At 44.1% G+C, this 25,386-nt stretch overlaps 1 protein-coding gene across 1 annotated transcript in view; it reads right to left on the minus strand.

Annotated features, from left to right (window-relative positions):
• The window catches only part of ERG (ETS transcription factor ERG), a 388,215-nt gene that overhangs the window by 235,024 nt on the left and 127,805 nt on the right, over window positions 1–25,386 (minus strand). The window lies entirely within an intron of this gene.

Here is a 25,386-nt window from a genome sequence, read left to right on the forward strand (position 1 = left end):
TTTACGATCCACGTGCAGGGCCGGCGCTTCCATTAGGCAGCTTTGGGCAGCTGCCTATGAGCGCCAGGACCTGAGGGGGCGGCACACTGAGGCTGTCAGGGGCCCTGATAATTTTGTCTGTTAGCCCCCTGCCCTGTAGCCCCCATGTGACAGCAGGGCACCCGGCAGCGGCATGGACACATTAGTAGCAGCGCTGCAAGCGGTCCTGCAGCGCTGCTGAACTTACTGACAGCAGCTGAAGCTTTTTGGCCAATCCAGGCCACTGTACACTACCTAGTGTCCCAGGATCCACCGTTGACTCTCCGGATTCACCACCTCTGGAGAAGTTATACAGTGGGAGCGGCGAGGTAGTCTCCCCCTCTGCTGGTCCTTTATATCCTCTGCCGGGCTGGTTCTGGAGCCTGGTGCTTGATGGTGGGTTTTGTGTTTGTTTTTTGTGGGGTTTTTTATAAAGGGGGCGCGGTCACAGGGCCGTGATTAGGCCACGCCCCCGACTTTGCCAGGTCCCTGGCGGTCTGTCTGCTGCTCTGCCCATTCTATGTGACGCTGGCTCCTGCAGTCTGAGCTGGAGGAGGTAACTGCTGTGGTACCGTAGTGTGTGTGTCTCACTATGAGTGTCAGTGTGTGTCTCAGTATGAGTGTTTCTCAGTACGAGAGTGTGTGTGCCTCAGTATGAGTGTGGGTGCTTGTCAGTGTGAGTGGATGTGTACCATAGGGCTTATTGGGAAACAACCAGTACCTGTGTTGCTATATGTACCTCACACTCTGTTAGTTACAGAAGTTCCCTGCATGAATACTATATCGCTAGTGGCTTGCAGTTTGTGAGGGCATAGGCAGATTCAGTAAAAGCACCGAACACCACATTCCTTCCCCACCCCCGCCGTTTAGGAGGATAATTATTATTTTTTGTAATTTCTAATACAGCGACAGGTGGCCTGGACTGGGGAGCAGGGTGTCCTATATCCCCCCAGGCCGCTCCGTCTCTAACACTCCGGCATGAGGGTTGGGGGTAGGCTGCAGGAAGGGAGGGTTTGGTTGCATTGGGGGGGGGGGGGGGGGGGTTAGGATTAGACTGCAAGAAGGGAGGGTTAGGATACTTTCCCACAAGATGTTGGGATACTGAGCGTCAGGATGCAGCTATCATTCTTCTGACCCCCGGCATCCTAGGCGCTGGGATACCTTTCCCAACCCGCTATAGGGTGTGTGTGTGTGTGTGTGTGTGTGTGTGTGTGTGTGTGTGTGTGTGTGTGTGTGTGTGTGTGTGTGTGTGTGCGTGCGTGTGTGTGTGTGTGAAGTTTTGCCTAGGGTGCCGAAAAACCTTGCACCGGCTCTGTCCACGTGGACTACAATCGGGAATGGTAAACTGTGCTGAGCACAGCGGGGCACCTTGCCCAAAGCATAGTGAGCAAAGCGAGCCGTGCGAGGGGACACGGTGCACCAATTGGGGTTCCCGGTCACTGTATGAAGAAAACGACACCCGAAAAAGTCCGAAAACTCATGTTGACATTTTCACCTGTCGAGCTAGTACATGTCAACCTAATGCCCATGTTGACCTAGTGCATGTCAACCTTCAGTTGTCGACCTAAGTTGTGTCGACCTAACGACCCATACCCCATTTACAGAACACTAGAAAATGGATGTGGACACAAATCCTCTTTAAACCACATTCATGCACTTAACTTGAGAGCTTGTGTTATACAGTAACAATACCCTATATTAAATAACATATTTCAATATACTGCCATACCCAGGATTCAAACCCATAACCTATTGCATTTCAGTCAAACACCTACTCTTTGAGCTGTTTGTTCCTGCATAAGAACTATGAGATTATAACTACAGTATATGAAGCTACTTGCACTTTGTAAAAAATAATCAGCATTGCAATAGAGTACACTATGTAGTGTGCAGCCACACATCCAATCCCTTGCAGCCACACACTACATAGATCTGCTCAGCCGCAATGCTGATAATTTTTTCACAAATTATACGGTAAGCTTCAAATAGTTAGAAATCTCTGATCCCAAGTATGTCAGCACCCTGAAACGTAATAAAGGACAGTTCAACTGAATAACAAAGAAGTCTCAAGTTAAGTTCATGAATGCTGTATAGGTATTAGGGACAGAAGGGGTGAGGGAAGGAGACAGGGACGGTCAGAAGATGTGGGCTTCAAAAAGGTAGGGAAGCTACAAGTGAAAGAAATTAAAACAGATAATTGACAAATGCCACCAGCAGCGCCCCCTACCCTGCAGCGCTATGTGCTGTGGCACACTCCTCAGGGCGGCAAACTAAAATGCGCATTTTAGAACAAACTCTGCACAATTTAGGTAAATGAAGGGTGTCACTGCTGGCATTACAACAGCATCACAGGCATTGCTGCACATCGTCCCTAATTGAATTGACCATCTACTGTTACTATCCATATGTATAAAAGGTGAAATGTACAACTACACTTTCACAGTACTAGCCAAAACTCCGCTTCTGAATAAGGAAAATTAAAGCGCTGAATGGTCACATATGAGAGCAGAAGGTCACATGAAATTGCACATTTATTGTATGTAAAAAATTGAATTTAAAAGGTTAAAAAGAGCAACAATGTATGAAATAAGCAATGAAGGCCACAAAATAGTGTCGCTGTGTATCTCTCAGTCCTGATAGGAGTATATAGACAGTTCACACCTGTTCCAAAACACAGTCCCTTAATTGATAAGCTCAAGGTATCCCGTCACTGTTCCATCATATATAATAGTTACCACCAGCAGTTGTCCAAGGTGTTTAAGCGGATAGGCATCCGCAACGGCTTATCCCTTGCTTGGCTGTGGGTGATGGCTGTTCTTCAAACGGGTCCGCAAATTGAGCCAGTGATGGAGGACCTGGTCCAGGTGGAGAGTCTTCAGGAATGAGTAAGTTGATGGTAGGCACACACAGCACCAATCGCCAACGCGTTTCGTTGCGGTCACGCAACTTTTTCAAGGTAATGGAGGTGCTGCTATCCAGGGTTTTTATACCCTTTACAAAATGGTTGCTCATTTGCATATGTGAATGACAGTGACCAGATACTCTCATTATGTGACCATAAATGACAGACAAACAATTTAAAATATTAAGTAAACAGTACATAATTAATAATAAGTATGATACACTTCGTTTTTTATAAAACTACAGTTTAATCAATAATAAGGGAGCAGATCATATGGCTTCCGTATTTCAATGGGTAGATAGGGATAATATAAAGCCCGGAATGAGGTGCAAAGAGTCTCTCATCAGTCCTTTATAGAAAGGGACTTAAGGTCATGTCCATATATTACATGGGATCAGTCAATATAAATGAGAAGCAGGTGAATTACAGCACTCAAAAAAACTGGCACCTGAGAGTCCAATTGCACGTCATATGTCCGCGCCCAGAAGTCCAGGCAACAGCGACGCACAAACATCCCCGCCGCCCACGTCACTAGGCCCCGCATATAACACAGGAGTCGCGCCCAAATGACGCGACCGTCGGGTTTCGTTGATACAGAATGAATGGAGGCGGCAGGGATTGGTCCATTGTCCCGCCGTCGTCATAGTAACGAATGGGCGTGGGGGTTACCATGGCAGCGGGCAGTGCAGTGCGCGTCACCTAGGCAACACACGCCGCACTGCTCGCCGCCACAGCAAGCAGAAAGCGTGGTAGAAAGTGTATATAGGTGATTAACACCTATATATAGAGTAAGGTGCTCACTGTAAATCAATTAAAAAAACAATAAGGAGGAGGCTACATAAACGATTTTGATGATATGTACAGGGAACAGTAGTAAATACTAATGATAATACACAGTGAATAACAGCATATATGTCATGATGACAAAATCTTTATAGAATCATATATGTAAAAACATATTACATATATAATAATTGTGAAAAAAAAAAAAAAAATAACACATAAAGGAAAATTAATAGTAATAATGATTGATGTAATTATTCAAAAAATTCTTTCTTTGTGATGAACACTTAAATGTGAATGTACATCGTAAAGAGTATTTTACTATGGAAACAGGGAAATTAGAGAGATCACAAAACTGGATTCAATTCTACTTGTTCGTTTAGGCCAGAGGGGTATATCGTATTCAGCCTAAACATCCAATAAAGCTCTTGTTTGCAGAGTAATTTATACCGATCCCCACCCCTCTTAGTTTTCACAATCTGTTCAATGGCTACTACTCCTAGTAGACTGGGGTCACTATCATGACAGTCTCTAAAATGTCTAGAGACGCTGTGTGTCGGGGATTTGTTTATGATATTCCGACGGTGTTCCATAAACCGGACTTTGATACTTCTCGTCGTCCGTCCCACATACCTTTTATTACAAGCACATGTCAGCAGATATATGACATAATTGGTGTCACAATTCATAAAATTACTGAGAAAGAATTCTTCACTTCCCTCAACAAGAATAGATGTAGTTTTCTTAGGGATATGTTTACAGGTGGTGCACCTATTTGCACCACAGCGGTGGAAGCCAGGGGGTCGTGCTGGTATCCATGATTCTCGTGTTCCTCCCTCTAGATCTATTGGGGGAACTGTTTTGAGATAACTGGGTGCCAGGATGTTTTTGAGGGAGCGTCCTTTTTTAAAAATAAACTTAGGTCTATGTGGCAAAGTCCCTCTTAGTACTGTATCCTGGTTTAGCATCCCAAAATTCCTGCTTATGATTCTCTTAATTGCCATACTCTCACTATTGAACGTTGAGATGAAGGCCAGATTTTCTTGCTGAGTGTTGTACATGTGATCACTGTCCCGCTCTATTGGGGTTTGAGTCTTACTAATTTTGGGTTTAAAAAGGGTGTCTCTATTTATTTGTAGGACTTCTTGCATGGTTTTCTTTAGTGATGATTGTGGATAACCCCTTGATTGGAACGCTTCAGTCATTAATTTGGCTTGTTCTAGGTATTTGCTATCTTCCGTGCAGTTACGCCTTAAGCGTAAGAACTGCCCCCGGGGGATGTTTTTCTTCCAAGGGGGGTAGTGAGCGCTCTGGTAGTGCAGGTAGGCATTAGTTGCCACTTCTTTAATAAAATTGGAAGTGTATATTTTGCCATCCCTGGCCTCTAGTGTTAAATCCAAAAAATTGATAGTGTCAGGGTGATAGGAGTGAGTGAATCGGAGATTAAAGTGATTAGAGTTAAGACTAGTAACAAAGTGGAGTGCCGATGATAGATCCCCATCCCAAATAATAAATAGATCATCTATATATCGGCCATAGAGGACCAGATTCGCGCCGAAGTCCCCGCCCCACACATGGGCATCCTCGAAGGTACCCATGTATAGGTTGGCATAACTCGGCGCAAATCTGGTCCCCATGGCCGTACCCATCACCTGAAGATAATAAGTGTCCAAAAACATAAAATAATTGTGTTTGAGTATAAAGGAAATGGCATCCAACAAAAAAGTCTCGTGTCTCTCAGAAAGGTCACCATCAGTATGTAATCTCTTTGCTATTGCATCACGCCCAAGATCATGTGGAATATTGGTGTATAAACTTTGTACATCCAGAGTCATAAATGCATAGCTCTCTTTCCATACCACACCCTTTAACAGTTGTAAAAAATGGGTTGTGTCTTTGATGTGGGACCTTAACGTCGAGACACGAGGTTGGAGAAAAGAATCAACATAAAAGGACAGATTCGAGGATAGGGAACCAATACCCGAGATAATGGGACGTCCTGGGGGTGCACTAAGTGATTTGTGTATCTTGGGGAGGTGATAGAAAATAGGAACAGTGGGGTGTTTAATAAACAAAAAATTGAATTCATCCTTGGAGATAACTCCAGAGGCCAGGGCATCATCAAGTAGATGTTGGAACTCCCTTAGAAAATTTTGTGTCGGATCAAAATCAAGTTTCCTATAAAATATAGTATCTTTTAATTGCCGATTGGCCTCATTGATGTATTCCGTCCTATCCTGCACCACCAGACCCCCCCCCTTGTCGGCCTCCCTAAATACCAAGGTGGTATCCTTTGTCAAGTCTCGCAGTGCTTTACGCTCCCATTTATTTAGATTAGTGCGGGGCCTCTTATTTTTGGCTTTTCCCTGCTGGCAAAGATCTCTGAAATCATTGAGGGTGGTCTTGTAAAAGCACTCTATCATTGGGCTCTTGTAGGAGAGGGGATAGAACTCGGACTTGCGTCTGAAAATACTCCTATTGACATCAAATATTTTTTCTGGAATGTCAGCTGGAGTCTCAAAGTTGCTATCTAAAAGTTCTTGGAGGATGGTGAGGGCCGGGTCATCCCCTGAATCAAGGGTGATCGCAAGGCCCTCTTCTTCATGTTGTCGTAGGTTGCGCTGAACGAAATAGCGTTTCCTACATAAGGTGCGGATGAATCTGTTCAGTTCCACGAACAGATTGAACATGTTAGGGGTATTTGTGGGTGCGAAACCGAGTCCTTTAGTTAGTATAGACTTCTCAGTTTCAGAGAGTTTTTTACTGGACAGGTTAAAGATGTTATTGGGGGGTCTTGAGTGATCTGTTAATCCCAATCTCTTGGCTGTCTTCTTTTTCCCCCCTCTGCACCCTCGATACTTCTTGACCTCCTTCTTTTTGGTGTTTGTTTTCCCCAATTTGTCCTTAATAACTGTCCCCGTCCTCCCCCTGGTCTTTCTTCTAAAAAAACCTCAGATTTGGGATCGTCTTGTTGTCTCATAGATCTTTGTTCCCTGGGTCTGGCTCCCAATTGTGAGGGGGGATTGGTACGGTTCATCCGATCAGTTTGATCCGTATCAGATGGGTTAGATGAATGGTGGTGAGTGTCTTTGTCTCTTATACTAAATTTAGTGGAGTATGTCCTAGGTGTATCTTTTTTCCTCCACTCTCTATTGGTATTTGTGTGTTCCCTATTTGGGTCTCGATTGGTGTTTTTGTAGTTCCTAACACGTCCTGTTTTATAGTCTCCCAAATCCCTTTGAAATTTCTTGCATTTGCTGTCTACAACTGATTGTTCAAACTTGGTCATTCTTTCCATAACTATTTGATCTCTCTCTTGATAGTCCTTCGTACTAGCAAAGGGTTCTAATTTGATTTTGAGGGACTCAATCTCCACCTCTACCTCTTTGGCCTTCTGATTCCTATATTTGATTACAAGTTCCATTAAATTAAGGGAACATCTATCTAAGATTTTTTCCCATGATTCTTCAAAATCTCTGTTCCCATTAAAGATGGAGGGTTTGAAGAGTCTGAGACCTCTGGGTATCATATTTTTGTCCACGTATTTCTGGAGATTGACTCCATCTAGCCAGTGTTTTGTCTCAGATCTCATCAAATCCTCCAACTTATAAAATTCGTTTTTCAATTGGTTAGTTGCATCAATAGTACTATTCTCTGGAGGGTTGTCCCATTTGTTGAGAAAACCCATCCTCCTAGTATGTCTGTCATTATAGGTGGAGAAGCTCCCCATCTCTGCAGCCTGGAGTGAGACTATGTGAAACTGTGGATATAAAGAAAAAACACCCTAGGGTGAATTTACTCCAGGCGCTGATGAGGGAGATGCACCACAGCAGCTAAAACACATGGGGTTGGTCAGACCCCCAAAACACAAATGAATAAGGAAAATTAAAGCGCTGAATGGTCACATATGAGAGCAGAAGGTCACATGAAATTGCACATTTATTGTATGTAAAAAATTGAATTTAAAAGGTTAAAAAGAGCAACAATGTATGAAATAAGCAATGAAGGCCACAAAATAGTGTCGCTGTGTATCTCTCAGTCCTGATAGGAGTATATAGACAGTTCACACCTGTTCCAAAACACAGTCCCTTAATTGATAAGCTCAAGGTATCCCGTCACTGTTCCATCATATATAATAGTTACCACCAGCAGTTGTCCAAGGTGTTTAAGCGGATAGGCATCCGCAACGGCTTATCCCTTGCTTGGCTGTGGGTGATGGCTGTTCTTCAAACGGGTCCGCAAATTGAGCCAGTGATGGAGGACCTGGTCCAGGTGGAGAGTCTTCAGGAATGAGTAAGTTGATGGTAGGCACACACAGCACCAATCGCCAACGCGTTTCGTTGCGGTCACGCAACTTTTTCAAGGTAATGGAGGTGCTGCTATCCAGGGTTTTTATACCCTTTACAAAATGGTTGCTCATTTGCATATGTGAATGACAGTGACCAGATACTCTCATTATGTGACCATAAATGACAGACAAACAATTTAAAATATTAAGTAAACAGTACATAATTAATAATAAGTATGATACACTTCGTTTTTTATAAAACTACAGTTTAATCAATAATAAGGGAGCAGATCATATGGCTTCCGTATTTCAATGGGTAGATAGGGATAATATAAAGCCCGGAATGAGGTGCAAAGAGTCTCTCATCAGTCCTTTATAGAAAGGGACTTAAGGTCATGTCCATATATTACATGGGATCAGTCAATATAAATGAGAAGCAGGTGAATTACAGCACTCAAAAAAACTGGCACCTGAGAGTCCAATTGCACGTCATATGTCCGCGCCCAGAAGTCCAGGCAACAGCGACGCACAAACATCCCCGCCGCCCACGTCACTAGGCCCCGCATATAACACAGGAGTCGCGCCCAAATGACGCGACCGTCGGGTTTCGTTGATACAGAATGAATGGAGGCGGCAGGGATTGGTCCATTGTCCCGCCGTCGTCATAGTAACGAATGGGCGTGGGGGTTACCATGGCAGCGGGCAGTGCAGTGCGCGTCACCTAGGCAACACACGCCGCACTGCTCGCCGCCACAGCAAGCAGAAAGCGTGGTAGAAAGTGTATATAGGTGATTAACACCTATATATAGAGTAAGGTGCTCACTGTAAATCAATTAAAAAAACAATAAAGAGGAGGCTACATAAACGATTTTGATGATATGTACAGGGAACAGTAGTAAATACTAATGATAATACACAGTGAATAACAGCATATATGTCATGATGACAAAATCTTTATAGAATCATATATGTAAAAACATATTACATATATAATAATTGTGAAAAAAAAAAAAAAAATAACACATAAAGGAAAATTAATAGTAATAATAATTGATGTAATTATTCAAAAAATTCTTTCTTTGTGATGAACACTTAAATGTGAATGTACATCGTAAAGAGTATTTTACTATGGAAACAGGGAAATTAGAGAGATCACAAAACTGGATTCAATTCTACTTGTTCGTTTAGGCCAGAGGGGTATATCGTATTCAGCCTAAACATCCAATAAAGCTCTTGTTTGCAGAGTAATTTATACCGATCCCCACCCCTCTTAGTTTTCACAATCTGTTCAATGGCTACTACTCCTAGTAGACTGGGGTCACTATCATGACAGTCTCTAAAATGTCTAGAGACGCTGTGTGTCGGGGATTTGTTTATGATATTCCGACGGTGTTCCATAAACCGGACTTTGATACTTCTCGTCGTCCGTCCCACATACCTTTTATTACAAGCACATGTCAGCAGATATATGACATAATTGGTGTCACAATTCATAAAATTACTGAGAAAGAATTCTTCACTTCCCTCAACAAGAATAGATGTAGTTTTCTTAGGGATATGTTTACAGGTGGTGCACCTATTTGCACCACAGCGGTGGAAGCCAGGGGGTCGTGCTGGTATCCATGATTCTCGTGTTCCTCCCTCTAGATCTATTGGGGGAACTGTTTTGAGATAACTGGGTGCCAGGATGTTTTTGAGGGAGCGTCCTTTTTTAAAAATAAACTTAGGTCTATGTGGCAAAGTCCCTCTTAGTACTGTATCCTGGTTTAGCATCCCAAAATTCCTGCTTATGATTCTCTTAATTGCCATACTCTCACTATTGAACGTTGAGATGAAGGCCAGATTTTCTTGCTGAGTGTTGTACATGTGATCACTGTCCCGCTCTATTGGGGTTTGAGTCTTACTAATTTTGGGTTTAAAAAGGGTGTCTCTATTTATTTGTAGGACTTCTTGCATGGTTTTCTTTAGTGATGATTGTGGATAACCCCTTGATTGGAACGCTTCAGTCATTAATTTGGCTTGTTCTAGGTATTTGCTATCTTCCGTGCAGTTACGCCTTAAGCGTAAGAACTGCCCCCGGGGGATGTTTTTCTTCCAAGGGGGGTAGTGAGCGCTCTGGTAGTGCAGGTAGGCATTAGTTGCCACTTCTTTAATAAAATTGGAAGTGTATATTTTGCCATCCCTGGCCTCTAGTGTTAAATCCAAAAAATTGATAGTGTCAGGGTGATAGGAGTGAGTGAATCGGAGATTAAAGTGATTAGAGTTAAGACTAGTAACAAAGTGGAGTGCCGATGATAGATCCCCATCCCAAATAATAAATAGATCATCTATATATCGGCCATAGAGGACCAGATTCGCGCCGAAGTCCCCGCCCCACACATGGGCATCCTCGAAGGTACCCATGTATAGGTTGGCATAACTCGGCGCAAATCTGGTCCCCATGGCCGTACCCATCACCTGAAGATAATAAGTGTCCAAAAACATAAAATAATTGTGTTTGAGTATAAAGGAAATGGCATCCAACAAAAAAGTCTCGTGTCTCTCAGAAAGGTCACCATCAGTATGTAATCTCTTTGCTATTGCATCACGCCCAAGATCATGTGGAATATTGGTGTATAAACTTTGTACATCCAGAGTCATAAATGCATAGCTCTCTTTCCATACCACACCCTTTAACAGTTGTAAAAAATGGGTTGTGTCTTTGATGTGGGACCTTAACGTCGAGACACGAGGTTGGAGAAAAGAATCAACATAAAAGGACAGATTCGAGGATAGGGAACCAATACCCGAGATAATGGGACGTCCTGGGGGTGCACTAAGTGATTTGTGTATCTTGGGGAGGTGATAGAAAATAGGAACAGTGGGGTGTTTAATAAACAAAAAATTGAATTCATCCTTGGAGATAACTCCAGAGGCCAGGGCATCATCAAGTAGATGTTGGAACTCCCTTAGAAAATTTTGTGTCGGATCAAAATCAAGTTTCCTATAAAATATAGTATCTTTTAATTGCCGATTGGCCTCATTGATGTATTCCGTCCTATCCTGCACCACCAGACCCCCCCCCTTGTCGGCCTCCCTAAATACCAAGGTGGTATCCTTTGTCAAGTCTCGCAGTGCTTTACGCTCCCATTTATTTAGATTAGTGCGGGGCCTCTTATTTTTGGCTTTTCCCTGCTGGCAAAGATCTCTGAAATCATTGAGGGTGGTCTTGTAAAAGCACTCTATCATTGGGCTCTTGTAGGAGAGGGGATAGAACTCGGACTTGCGTCTGAAAATACTCCTATTGACATCAAATATTTTTTCTGGAATGTCAGCTGGAGTCTCAAAGTTGCTATCTAAAAGTTCTTGGAGGATGGTGAGGGCCGGGTCATCCCCTGAATCAAGGGTGATCGCAAGGCCCTCTTCTTCATGTTGTCGTAGGTTGCGCTGAACGAAATAGCGTTTCCTACATAAGGTGCGGATGAATCTGTTCAGTTCCACGAACAGATTGAACATGTTAGGGGTATTTGTGGGTGCGAAACCGAGTCCTTTAGTTAGTATAGACTTCTCAGTTTCAGAGAGTTTTTTACTGGACAGGTTAAAGATGTTATTGGGGGGTCTTGAGTGATCTGTTAATCCCAATCTCTTGGCTGTCTTCTTTTTCCCCCCTCTGCACCCTCGATACTTCTTGACCTCCTTCTTTTTGGTGTTTGTTTTCCCCAATTTGTCCTTAATAACTGTCCCCGTCCTCCCCCTGGTCTTTCTTCTAAAAAAACCTCAGATTTGGGATCGTCTTGTTGTCTCATAGATCTTTGTTCCCTGGGTCTGGCTCCCAATTGTGAGGGGGGATTGGTACGGTTCATCCGATCAGTTTGATCCGTATCAGATGGGTTAGATGAATGGTGGTGAGTGTCTTTGTCTCTTATACTAAATTTAGTGGAGTATGTCCTAGGTGTATCTTTTTTCCTCCACTCTCTATTGGTATTTGTGTGTTCCCTATTTGGGTCTCGATTGGTGTTTTTGTAGTTCCTAACACGTCCTGTTTTATAGTCTCCCAAATCCCTTTGAAATTTCTTGCATTTGCTGTCTACAACTGATTGTTCAAACTTGGTCATTCTTTCCATAACTATTTGATCTCTCTCTTGATAGTCCTTCGTACTAGCAAAGGGTTCTAATTTGATTTTGAGGGACTCAATCTCCACCTCTACCTCTTTGGCCTTCTGATTCCTATATTTGATTACAAGTTCCATTAAATTAAGGGAACATCTATCTAAGATTTTTTCCCATGATTCTTCAAAATCTCTGTTCCCATTAAAGATGGAGGGTTTGAAGAGTCTGAGACCTCTGGGTATCATATTTTTGTCCACGTATTTCTGGAGATTGACTCCATCTAGCCAGTGTTTTGTCTCAGATCTCATCAAATCCTCCAACTTATAAAATTCGTTTTTCAATTGGTTAGTTGCATCAATAGTACTATTCTCTGGAGGGTTGTCCCATTTGTTGAGAAAACCCATCCTCCTAGTATGTCTGTCATTATAGGTGGAGAAGCTCCCCATCTCTGCAGCCTGGAGTGAGACTATGTGAAACTGTGGATATAAAGAAAAAACACCCTAGGGTGAATTTACTCCAGGCGCTGATGAGGGAGATGCACCACAGCAGCTAAAACACATGGGGTTGGTCAGACCCCCAAAACACAAATGAATAAGGAAAATTAAAGCGCTGAATGGTCACATATGAGAGCAGAAGGTCACATGAAATTGCACATTTATTGTATGTAAAAAATTGAATTTAAAAGGTTAAAAAGAGCAACAATGTATGAAATAAGCAATGAAGGCCACAAAATAGTGTCGCTGTGTATCTCTCAGTCCTGATAGGAGTATATAGACAGTTCACACCTGTTCCAAAACACAGTCCCTTAATTGATAAGCTCAAGGTATCCCGTCACTGTTCCATCATATATAATAGTTACCACCAGCAGTTGTCCAAGGTGTTTAAGCGGATAGGCATCCGCAACGGCTTATCCCTTGCTTGGCTGTGGGTGATGGCTGTTCTTCAAACGGGTCCGCAAATTGAGCCAGTGATGGAGGACCTGGTCCAGGTGGAGAGTCTTCAGGAATGAGTAAGTTGATGGTAGGCACACACAGCACCAATCGCCAACGCGTTTCGTTGCGGTCACGCAACTTTTTCAAGGTAATGGAGGTGCTGCTATCCAGGGTTTTTATACCCTTTACAAAATGGTTGCTCATTTGCATATGTGAATGACAGTGACCAGATACTCTCATTATGTGACCATAAATGACAGACAAACAATTTAAAATATTAAGTAAACAGTACATAATTAATAATAAGTATGATACACTTCGTTTTTTATAAAACTACAGTTTAATCAATAATAAGGGAGCAGATCATATGGCTTCCGTATTTCAATGGGTAGATAGGGATAATATAAAGCCCGGAATGAGGTGCAAAGAGTCTCTCATCAGTCCTTTATAGAAAGGGACTTAAGGTCATGTCCATATATTACATGGGATCAGTCAATATAAATGAGAAGCAGGTGAATTACAGCACTCAAAAAAACTGGCACCTGAGAGTCCAATTGCACGTCATATGTCCGCGCCCAGAAGTCCAGGCAACAGCGACGCACAAACATCCCCGCCGCCCACGTCACTAGGCCCCGCATATAACACAGGAGTCGCGCCCAAATGACGCGACCGTCGGGTTTCGTTGATACAGAATGAATGGAGGCGGCAGGGATTGGTCCATTGTCCCGCCGTCGTCATAGTAACGAATGGGCGTGGGGGTTACCATGGCAGCGGGCAGTGCAGTGCGCGTCACCTAGGCAACACACGCCGCACTGCTCGCCGCCACAGCAAGCAGAAAGCGTGGTAGAAAGTGTATATAGGTGATTAACACCTATATATAGAGTAAGGTGCTCACTGTAAATCAATTAAAAAAACAATAAAGAGGAGGCTACATAAACGATTTTGATGATATGTACAGGGAACAGTAGTAAATACTAATGATAATACACAGTGAATAACAGCATATATGTCATGATGACAAAATCTTTATAGAATCATATATGTAAAAACATATTACATATATAATAATTGTGAAAAAAAAAAAAAAAATAACACATAAAGGAAAATTAATAGTAATAATAATTGATGTAATTATTCAAAAAATTCTTTCTTTGTGATGAACACTTAAATGTGAATGTACATCGTAAAGAGTATTTTACTATGGAAACAGGGAAATTAGAGAGATCACAAAACTGGATTCAATTCTACTTGTTCGTTTAGGCCAGAGGGGTATATCGTATTCAGCCTAAACATCCAATAAAGCTCTTGTTTGCAGAGTAATTTATACCGATCCCCACCCCTCTTAGTTTTCACAATCTGTTCAATGGCTACTACTCCTAGTAGACTGGGGTCACTATCATGACAGTCTCTAAAATGTCTAGAGACGCTGTGTGTCGGGGATTTGTTTATGATATTCCGACGGTGTTCCATAAACCGGACTTTGATACTTCTCGTCGTCCGTCCCACATACCTTTTATTACAAGCACATGTCAGCAGATATATGACATAATTGGTGTCACAATTCATAAAATTACTGAGAAAGAATTCTTCACTTCCCTCAACAAGAATAGATGTAGTTTTCTTAGGGATATGTTTACAGGTGGTGCACCTATTTGCACCACAGCGGTGGAAGCCAGGGGGTCGTGCTGGTATCCATGATTCTCGTGTTCCTCCCTCTAGATCTATTGGGGGAACTGTTTTGAGATAACTGGGTGCCAGGATGTTTTTGAGGGAGCGTCCTTTTTTAAAAATAAAAAAAACTCCGCTTCTGGCCTTCAATGCGATGCAGTGGCGTATCTATAAAGGGTGCAGTGTGTGCGGTGCACTCGGCCCCATGGGTTCAGAGGGGGCCCACACCGCACACACTGCACCCATTTCTTCTATACTCACCTTTCTGGTATCCATCGGTCTCCGTATGTTGGCCCCCTGCTCTCCCGTAGCCGGCAGCGATGTTAGTGCTCTGAGCACTAGAGACTCTGGAACAGTGCCAGAGTCTACAGCGGATGCGCAGGTCTCCGGAAAAATGTCCGCCGCACCATTTTCCCGGACACCTGCGCAAGTGCTGTTGTCTCTGGCTACGGGAGAGGAGGGGGCCCACACACGGAGACTGCACATGGGTCCCCTCCTCTGTAACTACGCTGCTGGTGGGATGTGTTACACAGCTAGTATACTATACATCACATATTTGGGTTGGTTTTAATGTTATACTGACAGTTCATAGTCGACCCGAGAATGCAAACGCGGCAGCAGTGATAGAACATTTTAACAGTGTCGGCATTATACATGATGTCAACTGTCAACTAATTGCATTGCTATATTGCAAACATCTCGGTCTGGCTAAATTAGATCTTTGGTGTGTACCTACAGTATGTCCTATAGCAGTGGTCCTCAAACAGTCCAGGTTTTAAGTATAGCCATGCTTGAACGTAGGTGGCTTAATTGGTAACTCATTCAATTTGATTTAACCATCTGTGCTCCTGCAAGGATATCCTTAAAACCTGGACTGGTGCATTGAGGACTGAGGGCCTAATTCACTAAGGTGAATGCAACTGCAGGAGGCGTTACACACCACCTCCTCCCTGCATTTGTGATGCGATTGCATCTGAGATGGCCATTGCGACCGCCGGTCGAGCTGTTCATCTGCGATGACATTCTGAGTGTGCCTTAGCCTTGCGTGGCTCCCCCGTTTCCCCGAACACTGACCACCCCCCACCCCCATCCCTTCCCGCGAATCAGGCAGAAGCATCTGCATTCCTGCGCTTAGATCGTAGGACCCGTTCTACATCCTTACTGAATTACCCCCTGAGCTTGGGAACCACTGCCCTGTGCTAATATGCCTTTTAGTATCTAGAACTCAAGAAAGGGGCAATGTGTGCCTAATTATTTTTCCATTGGCAGGTTTACATCACTTGCCAATGAGCTATAAAAGTCAGGCCAATTGCACTCGGTAACTCCTCTGCAACCTCTCACCTATTTAGCACGTACTGGGGTGTGATAATCATCTCTCTCTCTTTATAAATAAACATACAGTATCTATTAGAAGTTCCAATTTATGTACAACAATCATGATTGGGGGGGGGGGGGGCCTTACCTTACAGGAAGAGGAACTACACGGTTGTAATACGGTAGAATCAGTGGATGGTTTATGTGGATTTATTATTTAGAAATGTTGGCGGCTACTGATAAATAACACTACCACTTTACAGCCACCCTATTCATGATATGATATGAAATTAATATTTTTAGTAATGACTTAAAGCAATGATGAGGCTATGCTGATATTAGGACTGTGATTATACATGTGGCATACTTGCAAGTTTGTTTTTTTTATATTGCACCTACAAATGTTCTTTCCAGCAGAAGTGTAACTGGAAGATACATGGTGCATTATAGTATAAGTACATGATGGGACCCAATGTGCACCATCTCTGTGCTATGCAAATGCCAAGACTTATTGCAGAGTAAAACTGGGAGAGCATCCTTCTACAACACCAGGCAGTGTCTACAAAACATCCCTTTCAGCTGGCGCATTTCTCCATTGAACAGGACATATTAAAGAACATCACTACTACGCTCAACCTCTTCCATCGGACAATAGGAACTTCGGCTTCGCCACAAATCCCACCAACTTATTCCACACACCAAATGGCATTTGCAGCAATCTAAGTGCACCAGCATAAAGCCAGACTCATTAATGTAGATCACCAAAGATCACTTGCACTGCACCATGTCTGTCTTGTGCATGGTCAGTGATGGGACTGGTCTACGTAAGGCTTATGGACCAAATCAATATTACTATTATATAGGGTGATTCTGTGCAATTTCCAAAATATACATATCAATGCCAAACTGGTTCACAAAAACCAAACGGAAATGCAGCCAGAGTGATGTCACAAATGCACAATGTCTGCACAGTTTATACTCCTTTTACACTACAGGTTGTCTTACACGTAAGGTGGCATGGTGGCTCTGTACCTTACTTGAAGCACACAGGGCACAGCACACAGCGACGGTGATGGATTTGTGAGAGTCTCTTGTCACTCAGTAGGCATTTTGGTTGAGGGGGGGAGGAATGTAAAATAAATCAACTCTGTCCAGGATCCACTGCTGCCCAGGAGCAAGTTACTGCAGTAACTTGCATAGCTAATTTAAAATTGGTCGCTGCTGTAATATAATATATTTTATGTTTTAACTATAATAACTTATTATTGCTATTTGTAACCATACATTTTATTTATATTACTGTACATCTGGTAGGCATAAAAATAAAGTCACACTTTGATATACACTGGACATCATGAATCTGCACCTGATCTGGGTGCGGCGTTTGTCTAGGAGGGGTGCTGAATGGCATCCTGGACTAGACAGAAAGTCATTGGTTAGTAACAAGTTGTGTGACAACTGGCTACTTTTGAAGTAAGTGTAATTTAGCTCTGCAGCCGCAAACAGAACGTCAAAGGACTAAGAATGTCTCATTCAGATGCATACTTAATTTTACTGCTTAATCTCCGCCCCGCCAGACCCCGTTTTTGTAGACCGCTGCCAAACATTAGCGTTGCATCTGACCAGTAGTTACAATACGTGTACTCTCCTCAAACAGCATTTGATCAGCAAGAGGAAAGTTTGCAAGTGAAACTGTTACATTACTGTTGCATTTCTATGAACTCTTCAAAAAGTTCACAGGAAATTGCTGGTATTGAACTAATTTCACACTTTCTTTTAGTGCTAAGCAAATAGTTTGGCTAAAACACACATCCAAATCTTTTATTCTTCATTTGTTTTAAGTTAGTCCAGATTTTTGGTCTGAAAAATAACAGATGCTCTCTTTCAAATATGACAATTTCTGTGCATGACTGCGCCGTGGAGTAGCAAGCTGGAGGCGCTGTATATTTGTGCGGAGGGTACTGCTGGAGGTGAGCTGAGCACTATATGCATCTCACATTCACTTGTAAAATGAGAACACTAATAATAAGTAATATTAGTTTTCCTCGTATGCAGTGCTACATGATTAGACAAAAACACAAAAATAGGGGAAAAATGAGTTTTCCAACAAAAGAAGACAGAATGATTTTGTACATTTCCCATAAATATTAAACTTTTTATGATGTCATACTAGAAATTTTGTAAATATGGCCCAGATTTACCAACTAATCAGCTCCGAACTGTTATTTTTTTTTTAAACATAGCCTGTAACATGGCAGTTAGGAGCTGACTGGCTGATACTTTAACACCGTGCAATTTATCACTCTCCAAGGCTTGATAAATCTGAGCCTATGTTTGTAATATAAATAAATATAATTTCATAGTTCATGACTGTATTCATTTTTGCTCACTTGTATGTTGTATGTCCTGTATTCCCCAGCTGTCCAATGTGGCAATATACCTTATATACTCGAGTATAAGCCGACTTTTTCAGCACCTTTTTTTGTGCTGAAAAAGCCACTTCGTGTTAAAGGAAGTGCACGAGCCGGCACTTCCTTTAACACACACACGCCGCTGCCGCCGGAGACGCAGGAGGGGCACAGGAGAGCCGCGTGCTGTGCCCTTCGTGTCCCTCCATCAGAAGACAGCGCGGGAGCGACGGGACAGCGCGGGGAGCGATGGAGGGTGAGTAACAAACTGGCACTGTGGAGCATATCTAGCACATCTGGCGCTGTGGGGCATATCTGGCAGCATGAGGGCATATCTGGCACTGTGGGGCATATCTGGCACTGTGGGGCATATCTGGCACATCTGGCACTGTGGGGCATATCTGGCACTGTGGGGCATATCTGGCACATCTGGCACTGTGGGGCATATCTGGCAGCATGAGAGCATATCTGGCACTGTGGGGCATATCTGGCAGCATGAGGGCATATCTGGCACATCTGGCACTGTGGGGCATATCTGGCTGCATGAGGGCATATCTGGCACTGTGGGGCATATCTGGCACATCTGGCACTGTGGGGCATATCTGGCAGCATGAGGGCATATCTGGCACATCTAGCATTGTGGGGCATTTCTGGCAGCATGAGGGCATATCTGGCATTGTGGGGCATATCTGGCATCATGAGGGCATATCTGGCACTTTGGGGGCATATCTGGCACTATGATGGCTGTGTATGGCTAGAGCTGCATTTCCCACCCTAGCCTTATACTCGAGTCAATAAGTTTTCCCAGGTTTTTGTGGTAAAATTAGGTGCCTCGGCTTATATTCGGGTCGACTTATACTCGAGTATATACGGTAATAATTTTATTAATAATACAGAATACAATATGTCAAATTATCTGAAGTAATGTATCTTTTTTGCATATTTATAAAATTTCAAATTGAATGCATTAACGTTTATATAAAAGGGAGCGTGATGTCATCGTAAAATCTGTTGCACTTTATTTAACTACCTCTCTATACTTTCTTGGGAAGCATTAATAAAAATAGTTTATAAGAGAAAAAACAGAAGAAGTGAGCTTGACTCCTTTCAAAAATCCGAATCATTCTGCTGTTGTAGTTTCCAGGCCACCACACATCGCATGCCATTCTCAGAGCCAAATTGCAGGATTCATAGGCTGAAACCTCAAAGCAGATGTGATGTGTGATGTGCATTGGGCATGTAGGTAGGGTCCAAAAAATGATCAACCCCAGTACCCATGTTGTAAAAGGTCTGTAACTTCAAGAGTAGTATCCCCATTATGAAATAAAGAATTCAACCGGGTTCATTAAATCAGCCATTGCAGGTGTTTATACGGCAACTCACCCCCCTCAAAGGGTGAGTTCATTGGACTGAGCCCAAATTTTGCCTTAATAAATTGATTGCAAATAGAAAGGGGGATACTTTTTCCCCTCTCGTATCCCCCAGCATACTGACTGATACCTGTAACAACACTTGAAATTATCTGGTAATAGACTTTCAGAGATATTTGTTACATATATTTGCAAATACATGATAAGCTGCCAAGCCTCTCCACGGCTTCTCTGATTATTGGCAGTCCTACACTACATGATAGCAGTGCCCACATAGGACCATGTGATTTGTCTCTAGTAAGGCCTCAGATAAAGGCCCATACAAAAATACATCCAGATTGAGGGCTAGCTATCATGTAGTGTAGGACTGCAAATAAGCAGAGAAGTCGTGGAGAGTCTTAGCAGCTTATCATGTATTTGCAAATATATTTAACAAATATCTCTGAAATTCTATTACCAGATAGTTTCAAGTATTGTTACAGGTATTAGTCAGTGTGCTGGGGGTGAATAACAGTGGGGAAAAAGCACCCCCTTACTGTTTGCTGTGACCCCTCCCTTTTCAAGCACCTGGTAAGTATCTCCAGAGTGACTGAGCAATTACCACTGTGTTTGTTTAAAATTATAATTGTCCCTTTAATTTATAGGCAAATGCTTCCTTCCTAAAAAAATTCTTATCTAAACACTTCTTTAATTTTTGATCCAAGCTAATCAAATGGAAAGACGGTCATCCATGTGGGAAATAATAATAAAAACCATACATTACAGACAGCTCCCGAGAAGCACCTAATGCTAAATTAATTAAGATCCGGTGATCTCAGCTACATAATAGCCAGCCAATAGGGAGTGGTCCCTGAGCTGTGATTGGCTGAGTGGTGTAAGTGACTGCTCCTGACATTGTAAATTATAAATTTGCACAGAAAATTCAAGGTTGACTATGGAGGGATGTAATAATCCTGCCTTATGCTATAGACATTTTCCCGATCATTGCTGTGCACTGGGAGACTGAGCTGAGGGCTGCATAACAGCCCTGAACTCTATGTAATGATATACTTTGGCTGGGCCACATGTCCCCACACTTTGATCAGACAGACCTGTATTTTATTATTATATTACATGGCCATCTAAGTTTTCATCTCGACCCGTTGAGACGTAGAAAATGAAAAAAGAATATATTATCTGTATAGTAACAGCATACAGATGTAGCCGGCACCATCCTGATGTCTGTCTCAGTAACACGACACTTAGCAATCAAAGCCGTGGAGTTTCTGCCTAAGCTGATGGATAACCCAGGTACGGTGCATCACTGCATCACTATGTAATGCTGTAATGTTACTGTATTCAGAGATTCACCAAGCAGCCTATATACAGTGTGTGAGGACCACTATTCTGAACTTAGCACATGTGGTCCGGTAGAGAGTCCACAACTGGCAAAAGTGCCTGGGGGCTATTGTTCACCCATGATGGGCAGCCACCACTTATGTGGCACCTTCACAGCCGCCAAAGGGGGTGGGCAACCACAAGTTGTGCACAGTGGAGGAATTTTCACAAGATGTGATATAATTAGACATGAGGGATCCCCATATATGCCCCTTAGGAGGGGTATCTTTTGCAGGTACTGAACAGCTGGTGCAAAGATCATTGATGATGATGACCACAAGCAGAACTATGTAGCCGCTTCTGATTGGTTGTTGACTCAATTTATGACTGTACTTTACTCATTAGCGCTGCAGTTATGTTACATCCAGTCATGGCCATCTTTCCTCATCACTAAACTGATATTTCTATATGGAGTGCCACAGGAAAGAAGATAGAGGCAATATCCTCTTATGTGCATATAACACTAGGATATTGTGTACAAATAGAGTAATGCTCTGTTCAAACACTGCAAGTTGCATCTCTTGCTAATGTAAGGCATGAGTATACCGTACACACATCTGTGGCAAACACTAGGGCCTGATTCAGAGATGTATGCAGCAGCTGTAAAAAATTATGTGAACACGCCGTCATATGCTACCACATACAGATTATTTCATTGCAAGCCTACCAACTCACCCAAGTCTCCATCGACAGCCATATTACTAGGCTGATTGCACTGTGAACCATAGCCTTCTTATATACCACTTTATATCATATACAATTTGAATTACGGAGACTATATAATTTTTTATTTTCAACTATTTTTTTCAGTTATACTACTATATGCTAATTACCTCATTACTTGATCTTGTATGTCAACCAAGCAGGTAGGTAGTGCAAACATTAGATCATGTACAAGGGAAGCAGTTAGTTTACCGACATACAGGATCCCGACGGTCAATATACCGACGCCAGGATCCCGAGGGATGAAGCATTGCCGGCGTCAAGATACCGACGCCGCTCAGGATGCCATCATCATATTACCGACCGCCAGCATCCCGGTCATCCTCACAGCGGGACACACTGCTGTTCTGCCGCGGGGTGGGGGCAGCGCCGGCAGGGTTAGGGACCGGAGAGGGAGGGTTGGTGTTAGGCACATACAGGAGGAGGTTAGGGTTAAGCACCAAGTGGGGAGGGTTAGATCTAGGCAGCGGGGAAGGGAAGGGTTGGGGTTAGGTACCAAGTGGGGAGGGTTAGATCAAGGCAGCGGGGAAGGGAAGGGTTGGGGTTAGGTACCAAGTGAGGAGGGTTAGGGTTAGGCGCCATCGGGGAGGGTTAGAGTTAGGCACCCACAAGGGAGGGTTAAGGTTAGGATAGGGGGAAGAGGAAGGTTAGGGGCCTTAATGGGGGGCTGTCGGGATCCTGAAGGACGGGGTGCCGCTGTCGGCATACTGACTGCCGGCTTCCCGTCCATCGGTAAATCATACTAAACCCATTTACAATCATAATGATTAAGCTGAAAAATAATTAAAAGACGTCCCAACTGCTTTTCTCCCTGGTACTCAGTAAAGAAGACTTCTGTTTTTGACCGGGTTGGGAAACTTTACACAAACTCCCTTCCCTTCCATAAGTAGTTCAGATGGGAACCCTCTCCCGGGGTACCCTGTGTTTGTTTAATGCAGCCTGGTCTATATTTACTCATACCTGCTGACATCTTGGCAGGAGTTTCTGGGAGAGTCCAGGGGAAGGAGTACAGCCGAATTGGCAGTATTTGGTGCTACCTCCCAGTCCTTGGACATTCTAGGATTGGAGGGTATGTACATACTATTAATGGAGATCTCTGTTGAAATGCTTCAACGCAAGAGCGTAGCTAAATCTGGTGCAGGGAGAGCAGCTGCTATGGGACCCAGAGCTGAGAGGGGCCAGCTTCTCTGTCACAGTTACATGTGTAATATACAGGGCATAGCTACCATAGGTGCAGGGAGTGCAGCTGCTATGTTGCCCAGAGCTGAGAGGGGCCACCTTCCCTGTCACAGTACATGTGTTATATACAAGGGCATAGCTACCATAGGTGCAGGGAGTGCAGCTGCTATGGAGCCCAGAGCTGAGAGGGGCCACCTTCCCTGTCACAGCTACATGTGTTATATACAGGGTGTAGCTACCATAGGTGCAGGTAGTGCAGCTGCTATGGGGCCCAGAGCTGAGAGGGGCCACCTTCCCTGTCACAGTTACATGTGTTATATACAGAGTGTAGCTACCATAGGTGCAGAGTGCAGCTGCTATGGGGCCCAGAGTTGAGAGGGGCCACCTACCCTGTCACAGTTACATGTGTTATATACAAGGGCGTAGCTACCATAGCGCAGAGAGTGCAGCTGCTATGGGGCCCAGAGCTGAGAGGGGCCACCTTAACTTTCACAGTTACATGTGTTATATACAGGACATAGTTACTATAGGTGCAGGGAGTGCAGCTGCTATGGGGCCCAGAGCTGAGAGGGGCCACCTTCCCTGTCACAGTTACATGTGTTTTATATACAAGGGTGTAGCTACCATATGTGCAGGAGGTGCAGCTGCTATGGGGCCCAGAGCTGAAAGGGGCCACTATCCCTGTCACAGTTACATGTGTTGTATACAGGGCATAGCTACCATAGGTGCAGGGAGTGCAGCTGCTATGGGGCCCAGAGCTGAGAGGGGCCACCTTCCCTTTCACAGTTACATGTGTTTTATATACAAGGGTGTAGCTACCATAGGTGCAGGGAGTGCAGCTGCTATGGGTCCCAGAGCCGAGAGGGGCCACCTTCCCTGTCACAGTTACATGTGTTATATACAGGACATAGTTACTATAGATGCAGGGTGTGCAGCTGCTATGGGGCCCAGAGCTGAGTGGGGCCACCTTCCCTGTCACAGTTACATGTGTTATATACAAGGGTGTAGCTACCATAGGGGCAGGGAGTGCAGCTGCTATGGGGCCCAGAGCTGAGAGGGGCCACTTTCCCTGTCACAGTTACATGTCCTATATACAGGGCATAGCTACCATAGGTGCAGGGAGTGCAGCTGCTATGGGGCCCAGAGCTGAGAAGGGCCACCTTTCCTGCAACAGTTACATGAGTTATATACAGGACATAGTTACCATAGGTGCAGGGAGTGCAGCTGCTATGGGGCCCAGAGCTGAGAGGGGCCACCTTCCCTGTCACAGTACATGTGTTATATACAAGGGCATAGCTACCATAGGTGCAGGGAGTGCAGCTGCTATGGAGCCCAGAGCTGAGAGGGGCCACCTTCCCTGTCACAGTTACATGTGTTATATACAGGGTGTAGCTACCATAGGTGCAGGGAGTGCAGCTGCTATGGGGCCCAGAGCTGAGAGGGGCCACCTTCCCTGTCACAGTTACATGTGTTATATACAGGGTGTAGCTACCATAGGTGCAGAGTGTAACTGCTATGGGGCCCAGAGCTGAGAGGGGCCACCTTCCCTGTCACAGTTACATGTGTTATATACAAGGGTGTAGCTACCATAGGTGTAGGGAGTGCAGCTGCTATGTGGCCCAGAGTTGAGAGGGGCCACCTACCCTGTCACAGTTACATGTGTTATATACAAGGGTGTAGCTACCATATGTGCAGGAGGTGCAGCTGCTATGGGGCCTAGAGCTGAAAGGGGCCACTTTCCCTGTCACAGTTACATGTGTTGTATACAGGGCATAGCTACCATAGGTGCAGGGTGTGCAGCTGCCATGGGGCCCAGAGCTGAGAGGGGCCACCTTCCCTGTCACAGTTACATGTGTTATATACAAGGGTGTAGCTACCATAGGGACAGGGAGTGCAGCTGCTATGGGGCCCAGAGCTGAGAGGGGCCACTTTCCCTGTCACAGTTACATGTGTTATATACAGGGCATAGCTACCATAGGCGCAGGGAGTGCAGCTGCTATGGGGCCCAGAGCTGAGAGGGGCCACCTTAACTTTCACAGTTACATGTGTTATATACAGGACATAGTTACTATAGGTGCAGGGAGTGCAGCTGCTATGGGGCCCAGAGCTGAGAGGGGCCACCTTCCCTGTCACAGTTACATGTGTTATATACAAGGGTGTAGCTACCATAGGGGCAAGGAGTGCAGCTGCTATGGGGCCCAGAGCTGAGAGGGGCCACTTTCCCTGTCACAGTTACATGTGCTATATACAGGGCATAGCTATCATAGGTGCAGGGAGTGCAGCTGCTATGGGGCCCAGAGCTGAGAGGGGCCACCTTCCATGTCACAGTTACATG

This window comes from Pseudophryne corroboree, chromosome 2 (assembly GCF_028390025.1).
Source record: "Pseudophryne corroboree isolate aPseCor3 chromosome 2, aPseCor3.hap2, whole genome shotgun sequence".
In the NCBI taxonomy this organism is placed as follows: domain Eukaryota; kingdom Metazoa; phylum Chordata; class Amphibia; order Anura; family Myobatrachidae; genus Pseudophryne; species Pseudophryne corroboree.